The sequence below is a fragment of the Carassius carassius genome, chromosome 3, assembly GCF_963082965.1.
Source record: "Carassius carassius chromosome 3, fCarCar2.1, whole genome shotgun sequence".
Classification (NCBI taxonomy): Eukaryota; Metazoa; Chordata; class Actinopteri; order Cypriniformes; family Cyprinidae; genus Carassius; species Carassius carassius.
In genome coordinates this window covers 2,819,961-2,839,695 of record NC_081757.1, presented here as the reverse complement: position 1 = coordinate 2,839,695, position 19,735 = coordinate 2,819,961, and the positions used below count along the sequence as shown (strand labels likewise).

General features: G+C 37.0%; 1 pseudogene; it reads left to right on the top strand.

Moving 5' to 3' along the window:
- The first annotated feature begins 4,401 nt into the window (after positions 1-4,401).
- LOC132116231 (acetylcholine receptor subunit beta-like) lies at positions 4,402-18,830 on the top strand (annotated as a pseudogene).
- The last annotated feature ends 905 nt before the right edge of the window (positions 18,831-19,735 follow it).

The following is a 19,735-nucleotide window of genomic DNA, read 5'->3' as shown; positions in this document are numbered from 1 at the left end:
CTTCTGACTTTATAACTTGCAATAGCGAAGAAATATCACGCAATTCTGAGAAAAGTCAAAATTGCATGATGTAACCTCGCAAATGAAAGGGAAAAAATCTGAATTTGGAGATGAAAAGTCACAATTAAACTTTTTTATTTTTATACAATGGTGGAAATGGGCTTCCATACAGTCTATAATGCAGCACATTTAAAAAATTGTGTATTGGCTTGTTTGTTTTTTAGAGTGGTTTGCTGTGTCATATATACATATTTTATGTTGCTATCTGGGCTTTTAAAAGACAATCAGACTTAAGCCCAACAGCATTAGCATTAGTGCATGTAAACAACACCAATTTTTCCAGACATCAAAGTACATACTTACCTGTTAAAGCGTAATTTACTGCGTCTGTTAGGTGGATCCTGAAGGGTCAATCACTTTAAATTGAGAGCAGTGGTGTGATTATTTTACATAAGAGAATTGTTAAGCTGCAGAGTCCTTGTATTTACTGATTGTCAGTGTCTGTAATTGCTTTCTGTGTGTGTGTGACTTTGAGGAGTAGCCCCAACCCGGTATCTGCAATGCAGCATAAAAGACAAAAACTCAACCCTCCTCCCATGTTTCGACCAAAGTCTCATCCCCCAGGACACATCTCTTAGCCCTCACAGCAGCACTGTGCAAATGTACCACGCTTCCCCTCAGCTGAATGTCATTGCCTGTGTGTGTGTGTGTGTGTGTGAGAGAGAACACGAGAGGGAGAGAATCTCATTTTAAACGCACAGACTCACACCACATCTGCATTGCATACACAGCAGTGGGGTCTTAGTCTCTCAGCAGATGTGTGTTGAGAGGGTGACCTTTAAAAATTGGAGTTCCTCAGCTCCATCCCAGCTTCAGGATAATCAGTGTTCTCCCATGGTCCCCGGGAGGTAACCTTTGGTTTAGAGTTTAACCGCTGTTTATGTGGCTGTATAGAGATATGATTTTTGTGGAGAATGTGTCTCCCCGGGGTCAATTTCATGTGAAATTATCTGAAATGCAGTCACAAGTGCAGTTTTTGTTTTGTTTGTTTTTAAATAAACTTAGTGTATTTACTTGTTTTATTATTTTAAATTGAATAAAAGTATAATGATAAAAATTTTATTTATAAAAAAATTATTCTTTTGAATGGCCAAAGTTTAAATAAAATCTTTATTCATGTAACATGGACCAATTTGAATGACTTTTACTGTAAAACTCAATAGAACTCAAACTTTGGCTTCCCAATCTCCATTCTTTTTGGCTTCCCAAAAAATTCAATTGGAAAGTAAATATTTCCATAATAATGCTTATTATTTATTTATTGTTATCTGTGAATGGCCAAAGTTTAAATAGAAGTGGCTCCAGTACCAACTTGTTCTGTCTCTTCAGACACTTTTATCATATGAAACATAAACCAATGTTAACTGTTTTTACTGTCTAAAATGTGTGTGGGTGCAGTTTTTGTGTCCCTTAAAAAGATCATGTCTGTTGTTGTTCGTTTTCTTTGCCTTTTTGGTATAAAATGCTGAAACTGTGGATATGAGTTGCCACTTAAGTTTGTGGAGCAAACAGTCACAGTTTAGCTTACTTTGGGAAGATCAACAACACAACCAGTGATGAAGATCGATAGGCCAGAACTCTTGGTCTGTGTCATGAACATTGATCCCTGCTCTACCAGACAACAGAGGTCATGATCTTTTATCCTCGATGGACACTGGTTGGAATCTACAGCAGCAAAACTGACTGCTGGTTAGTTGCTGTCGACGTAACACACAAAATGTACACACTAAACTGTGTGGATACTAAAAAGATTTGCTTTTGGACAATGAGAGTCTGCTTTATATCAGAGGAATTCCATAATTTTTGTATGTTCTGCATGGATTATCCAATTTATTGTAATTGAGTCTTCCAAAAGAAAGGAATCTAAACCATATTACTTTTTTTCTTGTCTTCCAATCCAAGACAAAGCAAAGGTCTTCCAGTCAAAGCCACGATGACACTATTTTTAATTTTTATAGCTACAGAAACCAATAACCACCAGGACAGTCTCAACAGAATCGCTCAAACTTTGGCTTCCCCATGTCACAAGACGAAAAGACATAAACTGGACAACTTGGATGGAAATGGCACATCTGAAGGAACAACACAATACAGTCATGCATGAACCAATATTTACTGGACACATTAAAAATTTAAATGAAAAAGACATGATGAGGAGGATGATTCCTGTTTAGTATTTATTAACTCACTGTTACTCTTAATACTCTATTCTGCATACACTCTAAGCCCTGCATTTGCAATAGAATCTGTATCTATTTCTATAAGTCTATGGAAGACATATTATTGAACATTATTGAATAAAACTAATATATTTGTATGATTATAAAACCAAAATGTGATTTGTTTTATATTCTTCTGGTAAGTCTGTGACAAATACAGAGTTAGGTCTAACTCAATCTGAAATAATGACATCATTATCACAGGGCACAGTTGATTGGTTCTCTCCTGTATTGGAAGCCAATGAGCTCGCTGCTCAATATTCAAATATATGACTAGAGCTTGCTGTAGCAGTGCAGCTTGCTTCAGAAACCCTTCCCCTTCCCCAGCTCCACCTGTATTTGATCTGCTAAGAGGTGATTCATGTGTACTATAGGGTTATTTCATGTATGTTTTATTTGAAGCAGCAATATTTCTTGCATGCTTACAGCAGCATGTAATTGATGTATTGACAGTACCAAGTCTTGGTATTTGCTCTGCTGCAGCAGAGGCGTAGCAGATCTATTCCGACCAAATCTAGACCAAATACATTAACACTGTCATGTACATTACCATGCCAATCACTTTGAGAGTTGTCATGACAGAAAAGCCATTCACATGTATCATTCAAAGCCCTTATTTAAAGTAAAGCATTTTAATTGGCTCAGGTATGTGCCAGAGTTTGCCGTCTCAATAGAATTTTACAGGCGAGTCAGCATTAGTTATGAGTTGTTAAGTTGACTTCTATAATGATTAAATTGGCTGGGGACCAAACAGTGAATGTGGTGGGCCGGCGCCATTACTTAAGCACAGCACGGCTCGACTGGAGTGCTCAAGTGAAGATGAACAGGAGACATGTGTCTTTACTGACTTTTGTTTTGGTCCCACGCAAAAGCAGGCTTCGCTAAAGAGCGATTTCCATCTTTTATCCCGCTAACTGTGTAGAAAAAATCTTCAGCAATCTCCTGCCCTCTGATTTCAAAAGGCCCATCAAAGTGTCAACACTCTAGAGCAGCAGAATAAATCTAATCCTTTAATCTAATTGGTGGGATAAAGCTGCATAATTCATTTTAACAGCTCTGATGAATTACATAAAAGTACAGCACATTAATATACTCCTCTTGAGCCAAAAGCACCCCGGAACTGTATAAATATGCTGGCGTGGATTCAAACACATCATACACTTTGCCTTATTTGAAAATTACATTGGGGGAAGACTCTCAGTGATGAGCTCAATGTGGGTCGACATGAGCATTCTGCCTCTTTTGTAGGATGCAGGAAATAGTTTGACATGTTATGATTTTGAATGTGTCAGTGGGTGCTTTTAGAAAGTCAAATGTCATATGGGATCAAATTTACATTTAAATGTAGCTCTTTAAGTCTCTGGAAAGGGATTTGTGATAAAAATCCAGGCCCTTTGTTACCTTATGTCATTGGTACACTGCAAAAACAGCACAGTAGTGGTTATTATACTAAAAATACATGTTTTTATATATAAAAATATATGTCTTTAATTCCACAGATTCTGCATCAAAAGTGGCATAAATTAATTTACATTTTCGGGAATTCCATGCAGCTGCAGAAAGTTGAAGATTTCATAATGTTTTTTGACAAAAAATATTGATGAAAAAAAATATTAAGTAAATTTTTTTTAAATATGTTTAATATAGTTTAAATACGAAATTAAATCTATAGGTATACATAGGCCTACTGCAAGTATAGTGTTTATGAAATAAGTCTCTTCAGCTCACCTCATTTATTCGATAAACAGTAATACTCTTGAAGTATTATAGCATTTTAGACAATATATATATATATATATATATATATATATATATATATATATATATATATATATATATATATATATATATATATATATATACATACATATATATATATATATAAATTGTTTTTATTTTTTATGTATTTTATTACTGTGGTGGCAAAGCTAAATTTTCAGCTTCCCTTCTGAAATCATTATAATATGCTGATTTGGTGCTTAGTTATTTAAAATTATAATAATTTTTCACAGTAGGCTACTACCGTTTTACTCCATTTTAAATTAAATAAATTCGGCCATACTTATTTCAAAAATATGAAACATTCATTATTTTTGAAGATATGATTTGTTAGGAAAAGTTGAGTTTAGGCGCGTGAACTCAAGAGTGTGTGCGCGCACAGCCGCGTGCGTCGTGTCTGTAATCCGAGCTCAGTGACAGCTGTCTGACTTCTCGCCAGCTGTGTGTGCCTGGAACAAACGCGGATAGACCCGCACGTTAACTTTCTATGAAGATATTACCGTGATTTTATTAGGTGAATCGCCATGAAGGCGGAGAACTGGTTTATTTTCACCTGCTGCCTCTGTGGCCTGAGCGCAATAGCAGGTAAGTTTAGGTTTCCAAAGTTGCGCGCACGTGTGAACGCGCGGTAAACTTTACAGTAACGTCACGCGTGATCTGATCTGATCTGATTTTTTTTTGTTTTTTGTTTTTTTGTGATCTGATATGATTAGCTCATAGTAAATCCAACTTCTGACGTCCAAAGAGGGTTTAATTTCACTTTTTTGTAGTAGCCTACCTTTGTTTAAATTGAAATTGGGACTGTTTTTACGTGTAATCTACGTTGAGTTGTGAATTTTAGTATAGCTCTCCAAACAATGCATAGAAAATTATTATTTTAACATTATTCCACAACATTTTTACTCAATTCACAAAATCGAAATCTATCTTCCTCACTTCTAGTAAGCTTTAAGCCTGTAATTTGCATATCTTTTTCTTCATTGTAATAGATATTCCAAGGGCGTTATTTTACAGTGTGCCATACTGTATGATAAACAGAGGTCTTACCATGACAGAGGCTAAATTGCTGTAATTGTCAGGAATTAGGGCTATAGTGAATAGTATTGACATTACTGTGAAGTTATTAAGTCTTCCACAAATCTACTTTAGGAATTGGCACAAAACCTCATGACAGTGCCATATATTTATTGATCACACTTTGGATAGATATTACAGTCATTAATGTAAAGCCATACTTCGTGTATATGGTGTTTTTATCATTCATTATAGCTCTAGTATTTTTAATTCAAAAACCCTAAGATTGATTTGAAACATGCATCTGCCATTGTTTACTATTTGGTTGACAGAACCAAATGTTACCATGGTGTGTCACAATAATGGTGTGAATGAAGTATTCTTCAATGACTGTGTGAAATTAAGCATAAGACAGAAAGTATGATAGAACGAGTCAGTCAAAAGAATTTACCACCTGTAAAAATGGTACCAAAGCGATGTTACATAAAAGGTACATTTCCTAAAGAGTAGTTTTTACAAGTACCCATGGGAAAACTGTAAATTAACCTCAAGTCATACTGTCATCAGGAACTCTTTATATTAAAAGTTGATTTAAAGGTGTTTCCGAGAGGTTAATTGTGGTAATTTTTAGGGAAGCTTTCAGTGGGACTTTTTAGCAGCAGATGGCATACTCAATGTAAGGCCTCATTTATTTCACCGTTTAAATGCTCATATGAAAAAAATAAAATAAATACGATTTCTAATTTCCGTAAAGTTTCTCCCATGATGCTGTGTCTTAAAATTAGAATACAGGATTAGGGTTTCTTGTCTCAGTTAAAGCCACTTAAAGTTATTACAAGAAAAGACAGTCAAAACAGTAAAATTGATGTAAATGTGTACATATGCTCAAAGCAGCAGCCGTTGGTTGGTAATGAAGGTGGCGCATGGGGTGATGCGTGTCGTTTGTAACTGTCAGTTTGTATTCTGGAGGGCCCGAGCTGGCGAGACTTGATGAATGTGGCACCCCTAGAAGGCCGCTTATACACAGATGCGGCTAACCTTCAAAAGCTGCAGGGAAAAACCGGCAGACGTGATGCATAAAAACATCAGCGATGGCCGGGTGAGTGGAGTAAACAGTCACCCTCAAAACTGTGCATGATGCAGGTCTAAGAACACCCAAGGCTGTGTGCTAGGCTGAGCCTCAGATTTTTAGTTCCATCCATCCATCATTGCACAGAGCTGTATTCAATGATTAGGCAGTAAACTGCCCCCTACACAAAACTTTCTGGGCTTTAACCAGTGCTTAATTTGTAAATTGCGAGGTCCCGGAACAAAGCGGGGTAACGGATCCGGCGTGTGATTACAGGAGGGAGAGGTAACGGAACATTCACGCAATCACATTGCTGGACCAGTTTAAGTGATTTTAAGAGCGTGCATCAGTTGCATTTAGGGTCTGTAAGGTCATGAAAATGCCATGCGATTTTAAAACAACAATTTCCAGGCCTAAAAACGTTTTGAAAAAGTTTATTTTCAAATCTCTGTGTAATAGTTATATTTACTCAGGTCCTACATTTCTGTGGTTTTAATAATTCTCGCAGCTTTCAAGTTTATAATGAGGTAAATCCCTGCATTTATTCAACATAGCTTGTAGGTTTGAATAATAAAATAAATCCACACAAATAAGATTCAATCAGTCATTTGAAACCTTAAACTCTCTCGGAGCGCGCTTCACATCAGCGCATCTTGTCTGCACTTCAGCGACCTGCTGCAAGCTGCGATACAAGACTCACTCGCATTTCGATCGGGACAGCTGACAGAACTGCCACTTGACTTGACTAATCAGGTAATTGTTGCATCGTCACAAAAATGTATAATTTGCACACCTTTTAAGTATTTTAAGCCATTTGGTACTCGGGCGCTCCACATGCTGTATTAAGCTATGTGCCCTCGCAGTCACATCCAAATCTCGCGCTTATCAAGCCGCCTCGCGAGTATTAGCCTATATAAGAGTTAGTTTTCGTAGTTTGTTGAGTTTAAGCAACCAAAAACACACAATATGATGTCTGATGACAGTTTCATGGCTTTACTAAAATACAAGGGGAGGGGGATAAATCAAATATTAAACAAAACTGCGTCTTCAGTGTTTGTGTTGTATCAGACACGTGCAATTAACATCAGGCTATATAAAAAACGAGCTCAAATGAAGTTAACAAGGTCTTTGGCCAGCGAATGAGGAGATCTGTGTTTTGTCTGCATCTGAGGAAAGTGCAGCGCATTATATGCTATCATCACCTTTTACAGGCTATATAACGTTTATTGTTGCTATATGGGCGCTTGGTTTTTCTTGTTGTTTAGTAAACTTGGCCAGTGTCTCATGATATAAACGATCAAGCGCTTATGCACAGGATATTCAAAACGTACAAAAGTATATTGGCTAGATGGCAAAAAACCTACTTCTCCAGTCTTCAAACACACATAGACATTAGCCTTTACAGACATAGTGTTTGAGTAAAGAAAATGCTGTACTATTCAAACAGTTATTTGTTTACCCTTGCTTTGCAAATAAGTGGAGATCTGTCTCCTGCAGGCGGTGCGCGTGTCAATCTGAGTGGAGGCGGGGGAAGTGACGAGGTTTCGCAAGAGCTTGAGGATCCAATGGCGTAATTAAGTTTTACTGACAAGCTCTTTTAAATACTTATCATTGGTTAAATATTTGTAAAACCCTCTGATTTAAAATAATAATAACGAATTATAATAAGGTAATATCGGTCAGCCATACGGAAACGCCACCCCTGGAGGAGGGGGATCCGCCAAAATGAGGTGCCGGATCCGACTTCGGAGGTGCCGGATCCGGCTTGTTCCGGCACAAATTAAGCCCTGGCTTTAACCCGCAAAACGCTTAATACGCAGACTCTTAAGATTAAAAGGTGGGAGAGAGTTGTGCTTCTGTATTCATCTTTTCTTTCTCAGAAACACAACATCTTTTCCAGATGCATCAGAAGCAGAAAATCGGCTGATGAAGAAACTGTTTTCTTCATACAATGTTAAAGTGCGTCCTGCAAGGAGCCCAGAGGAAAGGGTCGTTGTGAGAATAGGCATGACCCTCTCATCATTTCTCAGCCTGGTACGAACATACAAACACACATAATTATGTAGTTTAATAGGCACATTGCATTAATATTAATATTCAGTTATTATTTTATAAAAGTGTATTTCATCTTTAACAACACAGCTTTATTCTTTGGAGTGATGTGTATTGTGAAAAGAGATATAAAAATAAGTCTGACTTGACATTTATGTTTTATTTGCATTATTATTAATGTTATTATGATGCGTATTAGGGGCAAAAATTTTATGATTGGCTGACTGCAAAAAGCTGAGCATTTATTAGATTAGTTACTAGTTTATTTAAACAAACAGTGTGTTGTACATTGTACAAAATGTTACCCATAGTGTGTAATGCTGTGATTCTTAAAGAGGGAGTCAAAAAACATTGGAGTCATGCCCCTTCTGAAATGCTATTAATTATTTAGGTTAAATTTGCAGAAGAAAAAACTGCTTCAGTTCTTTGTAGGCCCATAATTAAAAGCTAGTTTGAACCAAGTCTGACGTAGGTTCAGCTGTTCAGTGTGTGGATTTGGTATGTGAATCAGCTCATGGTATCCTTCACTTCCTAAAACAGGGGTTTAATAACCAGCTCTCGGGTAACAGTGCACACGAAGATTTGTATCTTCGCAAATGTCTCCGAGTTAGTTTATAATCAATTGCTCTGAATAAAAAGGAACATGACCTTTTCTACAGGCTTATAAAAAGTGATTTCACATGGATTTTGCTTGAGCAGTCAAGTGTGTGTCCAAAACCAGATCCATAATGAAATGGCATTAATGTATCATCCCAAATAACTGTATTCAGCCTGCTATCCACACACTGAAATCATTAAATGTATATTAATCATATAAAATGTATATACAATGACTGTATGAGTGGTACGGTGGTACCATCCCCCAGTTGTGTGTGCTCTGTACTCAGACTGGGACAGCTGACATTCCTACACTAGTTTTAAATAGCATTGAGGACTGTGTACTGATCTGAGCAGGTCTTTCCCTTGTCTTCTAATCATATCCCATCACCCCCTTCTCTCATTGCAGCCAGGGTTCCCATTATTTGTCTTGACTCTAAACAAACATCAGATGCAGAGAATTTGGGGATCCTTCTTTATAGATACACTCTTGTTTTTCATCAGCTGTCAAAAAACAAGATACAATCCTAGTATAGTATAGTGTTTGGTGGTTACTGTGTTGTTTACATTCATTATGGCTCCTGCTATGGAAGTGGAGCAATTTCATTTTCAATTGTGACATAGATTCCTGTAAAATATTGAACTTACCCAAAATAGCGTAGTGCTGAAATTGCTTGAAGATGTTGCATCCTGAAGTTCATTTTATAGTTCTGTAATGTCCAGATTGCTGATATTTCTTTGAAGCTGTACTTATTGGTAGAGTAAATATAAACTGAATACTTGTCCATACTGTGTCTAAAATGCGAGGTACTCAAATATATGGCTTCTCATTTATTGAACAGTTTTATGAAAGCAACATCACACTTGCAATCATGCCGTGGCCAATTTTTTTTATTTTCATGCTTTTTGTGCTCTAGAACATGAAGGATGAGGAGATGAACACTATTGTTATTATGAACTTAAGTCAGCACAATTTCTTCTGGCTCCCGTGTGTCGTTTTGAGAAATAACGTCTTAAGCACAGTTCAAATTTATAAAGCTTTATTTGCATTGAGGAAAAGTTATCTGTCATCTATCATCATGATTTCCTGCGCTAAAATTACCACACAAGACGAACTCTAGCAATAAGAACTAGGATCAATATACAGTAACTTTGAATGCAAAATGAAAAATTATGCAAATGCTGTTGATAATATGTATGAACAAATGTGCAGAGATATTGCATTTGGTATAATTAATGACACAAGTCAGATTATTTGAAATCATTTGATTAAATAATGAACTTCTACGATGACCTTCATTTATCGGCACACGAATACACACACACACACACCTTTTTGTGCTCTTGCAGGAGTGGAACGATTATCGCTTCTCCTGGAACCCAAACGAGTTTGGGGGAATTGATGTGTTGCGTATCCCGTCTGGAAAAGTGTGGCTTCCTGATATTGTTCTCATCAATAAGTGAGTTGTGTTTGTGTGTGTGTTGCTTCGCATATTATCTCAAAGAACCTATGAGTGCAGGGCACATTATCTTAGAGAGCCTTTGCTGAGTTTCTGCTAGAACAGCAGAAATAACAGAAATCATCAAAGCTTTTGTGAGGCTTGTCAAGAGAAGTGTGCTTTCTCTGTCCGTTCCTTTCTCACACACTTTCACTGTAATGTCCAGCTAGACCCCCATCACTGCTGGTGTAAATATCCTCCCTCCTTCATTCATCTCTGCTTTATAGCCAATTAAACAACACTGCTGTCCTCTAGCAGCCTTGCTGGTCCTGCGTTCACTCCTACACACACACACACACACACACTGTTCAATGAGGCAAATCTTCAAGTCCCATAGCACCATTACCGTAATAGATGGGACGTTTTAAAGGCCTGGTTTGTGTCCTGTGAGGATTATAAACCAGTGCTGTATGGTTTAGGGCTCAAATGGTTGATCTATCAGAATTGTAGGTATTACTGACCTATTATGAAACAACCATACAAGATGTGATAAAATAACATAATTTGACAGTGTTATGTCAGTAACTCCAAGTTAACAATGATTAGAGGCTGTCAGGCTTCTGAAAGGACAGAATAAAGGAGAAGTCCATACACTTTGTACACTGTGTCCAGAGTCATATTAAAGCTTTGTGTCAGGAACGTGTGGGAATTCAAGCATTTAAATCATACACATAACAAGATGATAAAGAGCCAATGGCATTTCCCAGCACCTGACCCAAAGTTACTGAGACACCAAATTTAAATATGTGCAAGTACAATGACTTTATTTTTCATTTTATTTTTGCAAGCTATCCCTTTAAGTACTTTGGTCTACTCAGTAATGTTCTTTCAAATTGCATGCTATCAGCACACAGAGAAACATCCAATGCATTCAGCACCTCACAGGCGTCTTAAGAAGCTCATATTGTTCTCGAAGACATAATGCAGAGAATGTATTTAACTAGAGTCAAATAATCAGTGATGATGAGTGTTCAATATCTAATAATAATGGTTCAGCAGTGATGATTAAGCTAAAATCTGCAGTTTGTTTCAGGATTTTTTTTAAGTGATTCCAATCTGTCCAAACTGTTCATACTGAAAGAAAATATGCCAGTATTGTTGAATGTGCAGTTTATGTTTAGTTTAGTTACAAACTCTGAACTGTTTCTTGTTACACTAACATACTCCATTTGAGCATGAACATTTGAACAATATGGAGTGGAATATGATGCATGTTTTTAATTTAATACAAAACTTTACATTGTAAATTATGGTAACAATTTAGTATAGGGACCAATTCTCACTATTAACTAGTTGCTTATTAGCATGCCTATTATTAACATATGGTCTGTTTAGTACTTATAAAGCACATATGCATTTTTTGTTTTTTATATTCAAACTTGACTTTCTTAGTTTGTCAGTGTGGACACTTTTGGACTTTCACGGGGAAAAGCAACAGTGTAACCATCTAAATTGCCTTAATTTTAATATTTACATTTTTGGAAATGATATACAAGTTTACCTGGATTAAAAACCTTTGTGTGTGTGTGTGTGAGCAGCAATGATGGCGTGTTTGGTGTAGCTCTACAGGTCCATGTGCAGGCTTACAGTAACGGCCGTGTGACATGGACCCCACCAGCACTTTACAAGAGTTCCTGCGGGGTCAAGGTAAATTCTGCAATGCATTATGTGTATTAATTTGTGTATTAATTTTATAGGTTCCCCTATCGTCAATGCTTTAATGTTTTGTTTTGATCACTCATTTTTTCTGTATTGTTCTTGTTGATGAATGTTCAACACCTTTGGGTAAATACTGTAGTAATAAGAGTCCGTTATGGATGAGACCTTTTAAATACTGTATTGAAGTGGAAAATCATGAAAAGTGCATTAAATCATGCATTAAATCACTAGTGTTTATACTCAGCACAACTGCACTGAATATATTACTGTAGGACACTGCTGAGGAGAATTTCTTGTTGACAAAGTCTGCTTTACCTCATATAAGTAAGGATCTCTTTCGTTCCGTCTGATTCGTTTGTACTTGTTTTGTGAACTTTTTTTCCCCTCCTCATTTGGATTGCTGCTTTTGTTTGGCCTCGCTCTAGTATGGCTGTGTTTGATGTTCCGTCTGGTCTTTGCATGTGTGAAAAGTAGAAAGAGAGATGATTAAAGGAAGATCTGAGAGGAAAGATGCTCATCAGACAAGCGCACACACTGACATGCTCAAACTCTTTTTCGGGACCTTTTCTCCATCTGCAGATGACATACTTTCCTTTCGACTGGCAAAATTGCACCATGGTTTTCCGCTCATATACATATGATTCCTCAGAAGTGGATCTGCAGCATGGCCTTGATAAGAGAGGAAATGAAATCCGGGAGATTGTCTATGATAACAGGCTTTAGTGGTAATGGCACTGCCCCTTGACATTCATGATCATTAAGATCATTCAAAGAATCACTAAAATGTCAGACACCTAGAAATGCATGCAATGCGATATTTTACATCAAACTGTTACATTTCAAAAAATTGCCCATTGGATTAGACTGCTTAAATTCACTCAAAATGACAATGGTGCAGTTTTTCTGGTCTCTCATCCCAGAGAGTGGAGAATGGCATATTCGTCACAAGGCTTCTAGGAAGAATGTGCGAGAGGACCTGTATGAGGACATCACCTTCTACCTGATCATCAAGAGCAAGCCCATGTATTACGTGTTTAACATCATCCTGCCCTGTATCCTCATCACCATCATTGCCATTTTTAACTTCTACTTGCCACCTGATGCGGGTAAAAATCGATGCCAGGATCTATTACAAAAGGTTAAAACAATCAAATGCACTAATGCACAGAAAATGAATGAACGTCAATACAAATGGCCATTTCATTCGATTTGGGTTTTATTGACCTTGAACTAATGAATGTCTTATTATTTTCCATCAGTTTATACCTGCACAGTCTTTCAGTCTTGTAATTCCACCAGTTAAAAGAGGAACAAATCATGAAGGGATCATTAGTACAAGCTAATTGCACAGCTTATGCAGTCTGTTCTATTAAGTCCATTATATACAGTACAATTAACCTAATCACACAAAAAAAAAACACATTAAAACTCTTTGTAAGTGTATGCATGAATAGATCAAGAGGAGCTCTCTTTTCTTTTCAGGGGAGAAGATGGGTCTTTCCATTAATGTACTGCTGACTTTAACTGTCTTTCTGCTTCTGCTTGCCAACAAAGTCCCAGAAACATCTCTGGGTGTTCCCATTATTGTCAACTACTTGATGTTCACCATGATCCTGGTCACCTTTTCTGTCATCCTCAGTGTAGTGGTGCTCAACCTTCACCATCGCTCCCCCAACACACACCAAATGCCCCTCTGGGTGCGCGAGGTCAGTACAGAAGATCTCATATAGCATATGAACTAGCTTTATACAAACTGGACTTACGCTTGATGAATACAGTCTTTACTGTGGGGTGGATTTTATTTTTTTTGGGGTTGAGAATAAATAAGCATTGGCAAAACACAGTCACTCTGCTTTTGTAAGGAGATACAGATCCTTTTGTGAAAATTATGTGGAGTCAGCTGCTTTCAACAAATTGACAGCTACATTGTTAAAATGACAAATGCAGAAAATGTTTCAATTTAGCATTTCCTTTTTATTCCCGGACACTCCAAAAGAAACCCCGTCTGCCGATTACAAACTTATGAAAAAAGGATAAAAATGAAAAATAGACAAAAAATACTTAATGGTTCAAAATGGACAACAATTCAGTTTAGCAAAGAGATTGTACAGCAAAATAACAGCATCTTTCCAAAAAGCAGCCTATTGTTAAGACTATTAACCTTTATCAATGGCTGTGAGCTCTACATTATTTAAACTTATTAAAGCCATGGCCTCTTCATTTTACCACAGTGACCCTTCTATTAACACCAGCTTCAAGCTACCAATCACAAGTGGGCAACATTTCTAAAGATTATAATAAAAAATCAGCATTTCTTTATTGACATCCGGTACAGTTTTGCAGGATATTCCCTCATGACAGCAAGGCAATGTGAAAACAGACGTGTGATGCAAGGCTGAAAGATGATTTGCTGGCCAAGTGCAATCTGTCTCTTTCTTTTAGAGCCTTTGTGAAGTCATGCAGATGCCACAACACTCAGTTTTAAGAAGCACTGTAGTGCTATTACTAAAGTGCACTAGAAATTATTGTTTCACTTACATAAGTATTATTTCGCTGTGAATGGAGAATGGACAAATAACAAACATGTACAGTTCAAAAATCATACACACAGCACTTATTCTGAGTGAATCAACATCGGTTATTACAGTATATGACATTTAATGTAGAAACTTATAAGATTGTAAATTCATCCACTTCATCCACATGTTGCCTCCATACCTGGGGATGCTGCGGCCTAAAGTGGAGACCCCTCTTTTTCTTGAGAAACCTGCCAAAAAGGAGAACATCCAAGCCATCAGCAGAGTGGCCGATGAGTACTTCATCCGCAAGCCCAACAACACCAACTTCCTCTTCCCCAAACCCCACAGGTGAGCTCCTGAGGTTATCTGGAGGTCATAGATCAGTGGGGTCATTGGTCAAAGGGGTCAATTCGGACAGAAGGGAGTAGAGAACTGATTGAGCGCAGGTACACAATAATAAGTATTCAGTCATGGATTGGAAATCTTATTATGATTATTTTGGAGACATGTTTAAAGACCCCAGTCATGTCAAATGCCACAATGAAAGTCTGGGATTCAAAATCTAAATCTGGACCAGTTTTAGAACTTTGGAAAAAATGAATGGTCGGATGTAAAAATGAAATCTTTTAGATTCCACACAGATTTCACCGATTCTGCAAGGGGTTCCCAAACTTCTGCATGCCACTGTAACTAATTATGTAGCATCGATCATGTGACATACATTTTTTATGGTAAAATGTTTTCTTTCGATTAGGTTTTAGTGGAGTTCATGCAAGTTCTGCTGCTTCAAAGCAATATTTAGAAATTCATGTTAACTTTTAATTACAATTTGAACTGTAATTGTTTTTGCTGATAATATATTTTGTGATGAAAAACTGTAGCCCGTTTAATTAGAAAAATGCAAAATAGAGACATTTTCGATGCTGGTCTCATCCTCGTGGACCCCACTGTATGTGTGTGAGCACAGTTAAAAGCCTTAGGGTTTGATTACTCCTTACTCTCTCTCTTATACACTGTAAATCAGCTCAACCAGGGAATTTCTCTCTCAGCGAGTTATGTGCGTCTGGGGTATATATAAGTGTGTGTGTTTGTATGGGGAGTGAGGAAAAAAGAAGAAATCATCAATAAAATAAAAACGATCAGCACAAATCGGCTCTGACACATTAGACCTGCCCTGCATCAGGCTCGAGAGACACGGGAGGAGATGTACAGACAGGAGAGAGTGTGAGAGAGAAGGAGAAGATGAGAGAGGAATTCGATGAGGCAGCGGTATCTTGCTTTATAATTGGTTTTATAGCGTGTCATTGCCACTGTGTTTTAGTCAAATTAGTCTTTCCTGATTAGTCATCTGTGTTCGCTGACGTACAAAAGAGGAAGAAAAAAGCAAAGGGATGAAGAAAAGACTGGCAGAGGATGCCATTGACCTTTTGTTTAATTCATTTAACACATTTGCAAGACTTTTGACTATTGCCATCTAACTTATTCTGACCCAAGATATGTAAAATATAACATGTGACATTTACCAACCCCACACCTTTCAAAGGGAAGATCGTTTAATGATTTTGATAGACAATGCTTGTCTTATTGTGAAATATTACTACAATTAAAAAACAAATTTTTTTCTGTTTTATTATGTTTCAAAATGCAGTTTATTCCTGTGATTGAACATTTGAAATTTCAGCATCATTACTCCAGTCTTCAGCATCACATGATCCTTCAGAAATCATTTGAATATGCTGATTCGGTGACCAAGAAGCATGTATTATTATTATCAGTGTTGAAAAATTCAGGATTCTGTGATGAATAGAAAATTCAATTATAAATTCTATTCAATGCAATTCATGGAAAATTCCTGTAGATTTTGTCCATAACTACTTTGACATACTCTGGAAAACAAATAATTCATGCAAAATATACCTATGTTTTCCAGGACTTTTGAATGCCATAAACTCTGGATATCTTTGAACCTTGCAAACGTTGTAAAATCCAGCATTTATTTATTTGTTGAAAGGTCTCTTTTTTTATCATCCTGTGATGGTTTTCCCAGGACGACTGATAAAATACTATGGTCACTGACTCCAGAAACCTGTAAAACAGATTGGAGCTTTGCCATTCTGAATATGCATCTGATGGTAACTTGTGGCTCTTAACTGTAGGAGAAAAAAAAACACTTAAAAAATGAATTTTAACAATATGTTTTAAACTTTGATTTGCTGTGATGATATTAATGCTGTTTCAAGTCCTAGATGTAGGCACATGTTTTAACACACACTCCTCAGCTGGGCTAAAGCTTGCCTCTGCTCAGTTCTCCCAATCCGCCGTGCTCTCAGCCTGGCATTAACGTATGTTTCAGTCTAATGGGGTTCACTGGGGAACCACACACTACCTGCAATGAACTCCTGTATCTGCACCTGAATACACAAGTAGACACGAGAGCTGGGAGGACTGAAGAGTCACACTGACCCCTTGTGGTGGGAAGAGGAGGGGTCATATCTGAAAAATGGATGAAGAGAAAGAGGGACTTCATAATGAAACAGATGTTAGCTAACAGATTCACAAAAGAGGAATGCAACACATCAGCTGTGATAAGCGTTTGATCAGCACACTGGAAGAATTTCATGGGTGGATAAAGCAGGGAAAAAAGAGAAAGAAAAGAAAGAATGACTGAATGATTGAGTTAATAAAAGAGTGAATTATAAAATAAGTATTAGTGAATATGATCTGCTGTATACATTAGCGTGTGACACGTTGACACAGGGGTATTGGGAAGCATTTTTTTGTTATTTTTGATTATTTGGTTGTGCACGCACAGCAAGAAAGATGCACAGCCCAATGCATTCTAAGGCTTTAAACACTTGCACTCTTTTCTCAGGTATTTATCATGAAGAAATTAATTAATTAATGAGCCCTCATCATCTTAGAAATCGCTGGTGGCCTCAAATTATTGTTTCACTTTCACAACATGTTAAAACATCACACTTGAAATGAACAAATTGTGCATCATTAGAAAGATCAAAGATTCTAGCGTTGATATTTGATCACTGTTTTGAAAAAACTGTTGCATTGACAGAAATGTATTAATTTATGTCAGGAGTACAAAATAATAAATCCTTCAAATGGAAAACAACAGTTTACTAGTATGAGGACATTAACTAGTTTTACCACAAACAATAACATTAAATTTAATATTAGATTTATGCATTTTGCAGATGCTTTTATCCAAAGCAACATACATTGCATTCAACATTTATGTTTATAAAGTTAATGCATTTCCGAGGAATCAAACCCATGACCTGTGTTGCTAATGACATACGAATTTGTTTCTTGAACATTTCTGGGGTATTTGTACAAACATTTGAAGGTAACTATCACTACCATTACAGGGATAGTTCACCATCATTTGGCTGGTCCCCATTGTTTAGTTTTTTTCATACTATGTATGTCAATGGGGATCAGGAACTGAAGGTGCACTATTCCTTTAATTATGTACCGTAAGAATGTTCAACGGCAACTTAAGCTTGCAATGCATTGGTTAAGCAATCCCATAAGCATTTGCATGTTTATATAGAGAATGCTTCTGAGCAGTGCACATACAAAATAATGCAAAGCATGTTCTGAATTTAATAAAAGTGTTGTAATGCACAGTGATATTCCTCCTCCATTCCCTGTGGCGCAGGTACCAGCCTGATGGTCCGTGCACCGACCTGAGGAAGTTCATTGACGGCCCCAGTCATTACCTCACCCTTCCTCCAGATCTCAAGACAGCTGTGGAGGCCATCACGTACATCGCAGAGCAGTTGCAGGCGGAGAAAGATTACGAGGCTGTATGTGATTTACTGTATACAGATAACTATAGCCAATTGTGCAAGAATTATAGGTTACTTTTCCTGCTTCTGTCTAAATCTTTATTTTCCCTAGGTTTCGCTATTTGCCATCACCTTAATCTTTTCATTTTCCCTTTATTTCTTTCTCTACTCTCTTTTCCTCTTCCTATCTGCCTCAGTAAAAGGAGGACTGGCAGTATGTTGCCATGGTGGTTGATCGACTCTTCCTCTGGATCTTTGTGATTTTTACCACCCTTGGGACACTGGGCATTTTTGCTGACGCCAGCTTCAATGCCACACCTACTGACCCCTTTCCCTAAATCTGACAGTTGTTCTTTCTAGCCCAAACTTTTCAACTTAATAACACTGGCATAAGAAGGGTTAAACACCGCTGTGTATTTAATGCACGAGTATGGTCTTTTACTGCAACACAAAGAGCACAGCAATTCATTCTCACAATATTTCTGTTGTTAATGCAATGTATGTAAAAAAACGGCTTTACTATCACAGAGTTTAGTGGGATTTGTTATTATAATATTTTTTTTCTTTTTGCGTTTCCTTTAGCAGTACAACAGTGGCTTTATCATTAACCTTGTGTTTTACTCATTAGTAATTGAGTTTTAAATCTGTTTTTTTTTCTGGTTTTTGCCTACGAGATTGTTGTGTGCATCATTTAATGTTACTGTAATATATCATATACTCTCTTTCTTTAATGTTCCAGTTAAATCAGTTTTTGCACATATGCATTATTGTTTTATAAATTAACTCAGTTTGGCTCACCTGCTCAGATTTACACCACCATTCAAAAGATTGGGATCAGTAGTATTTTTTTTCTTTGCGCTGCATTTTTCATCAAATAAATGTAGCCTTGGTGGGTATACATGACGTTTTTCAAAAACCCAAACTTTTAAACGGTAGTGTATTTGCATTCATGAATAATGTGTAAGGAATTGCTCTGATACTGCAGTGTGATGTGTGAAGGCTATTCTAGTCATTATAGTGACCGCTTTTTAAGGAAACCTCCGTGTGCTGAGTAAAGAGTGTGTTCTGAAAATCTGCAAAACTGTTTCTCAGACCTTTTACATGCTGTTTATGAATGCTTAACTGTGTATGTAGATACAGTGTGACCCAATATATCACTTGTATATATTATTTGCTAATTTGATACACTATGTTAATTACCAATGATATGATTAACATAATTTGAGTGTAAAGGCACCTGTTGGTTAGGAGAGTGAGAGAGGCAGGTGGAAATCAGATACATATTGGGTTCACTTTTGAGAGACCAGCTGACCTTCTGCACTTACCTATATAGACTCTATCAGAGAGAACAATTGTATAGATGCAGAAAAACACATTTACCTTCATTTGTTGTGTATATTTGTCTAAAAAAGTGATATCTCACAACAGAGAGGCAAGGTTTACTTCTACAAAAACACTAATC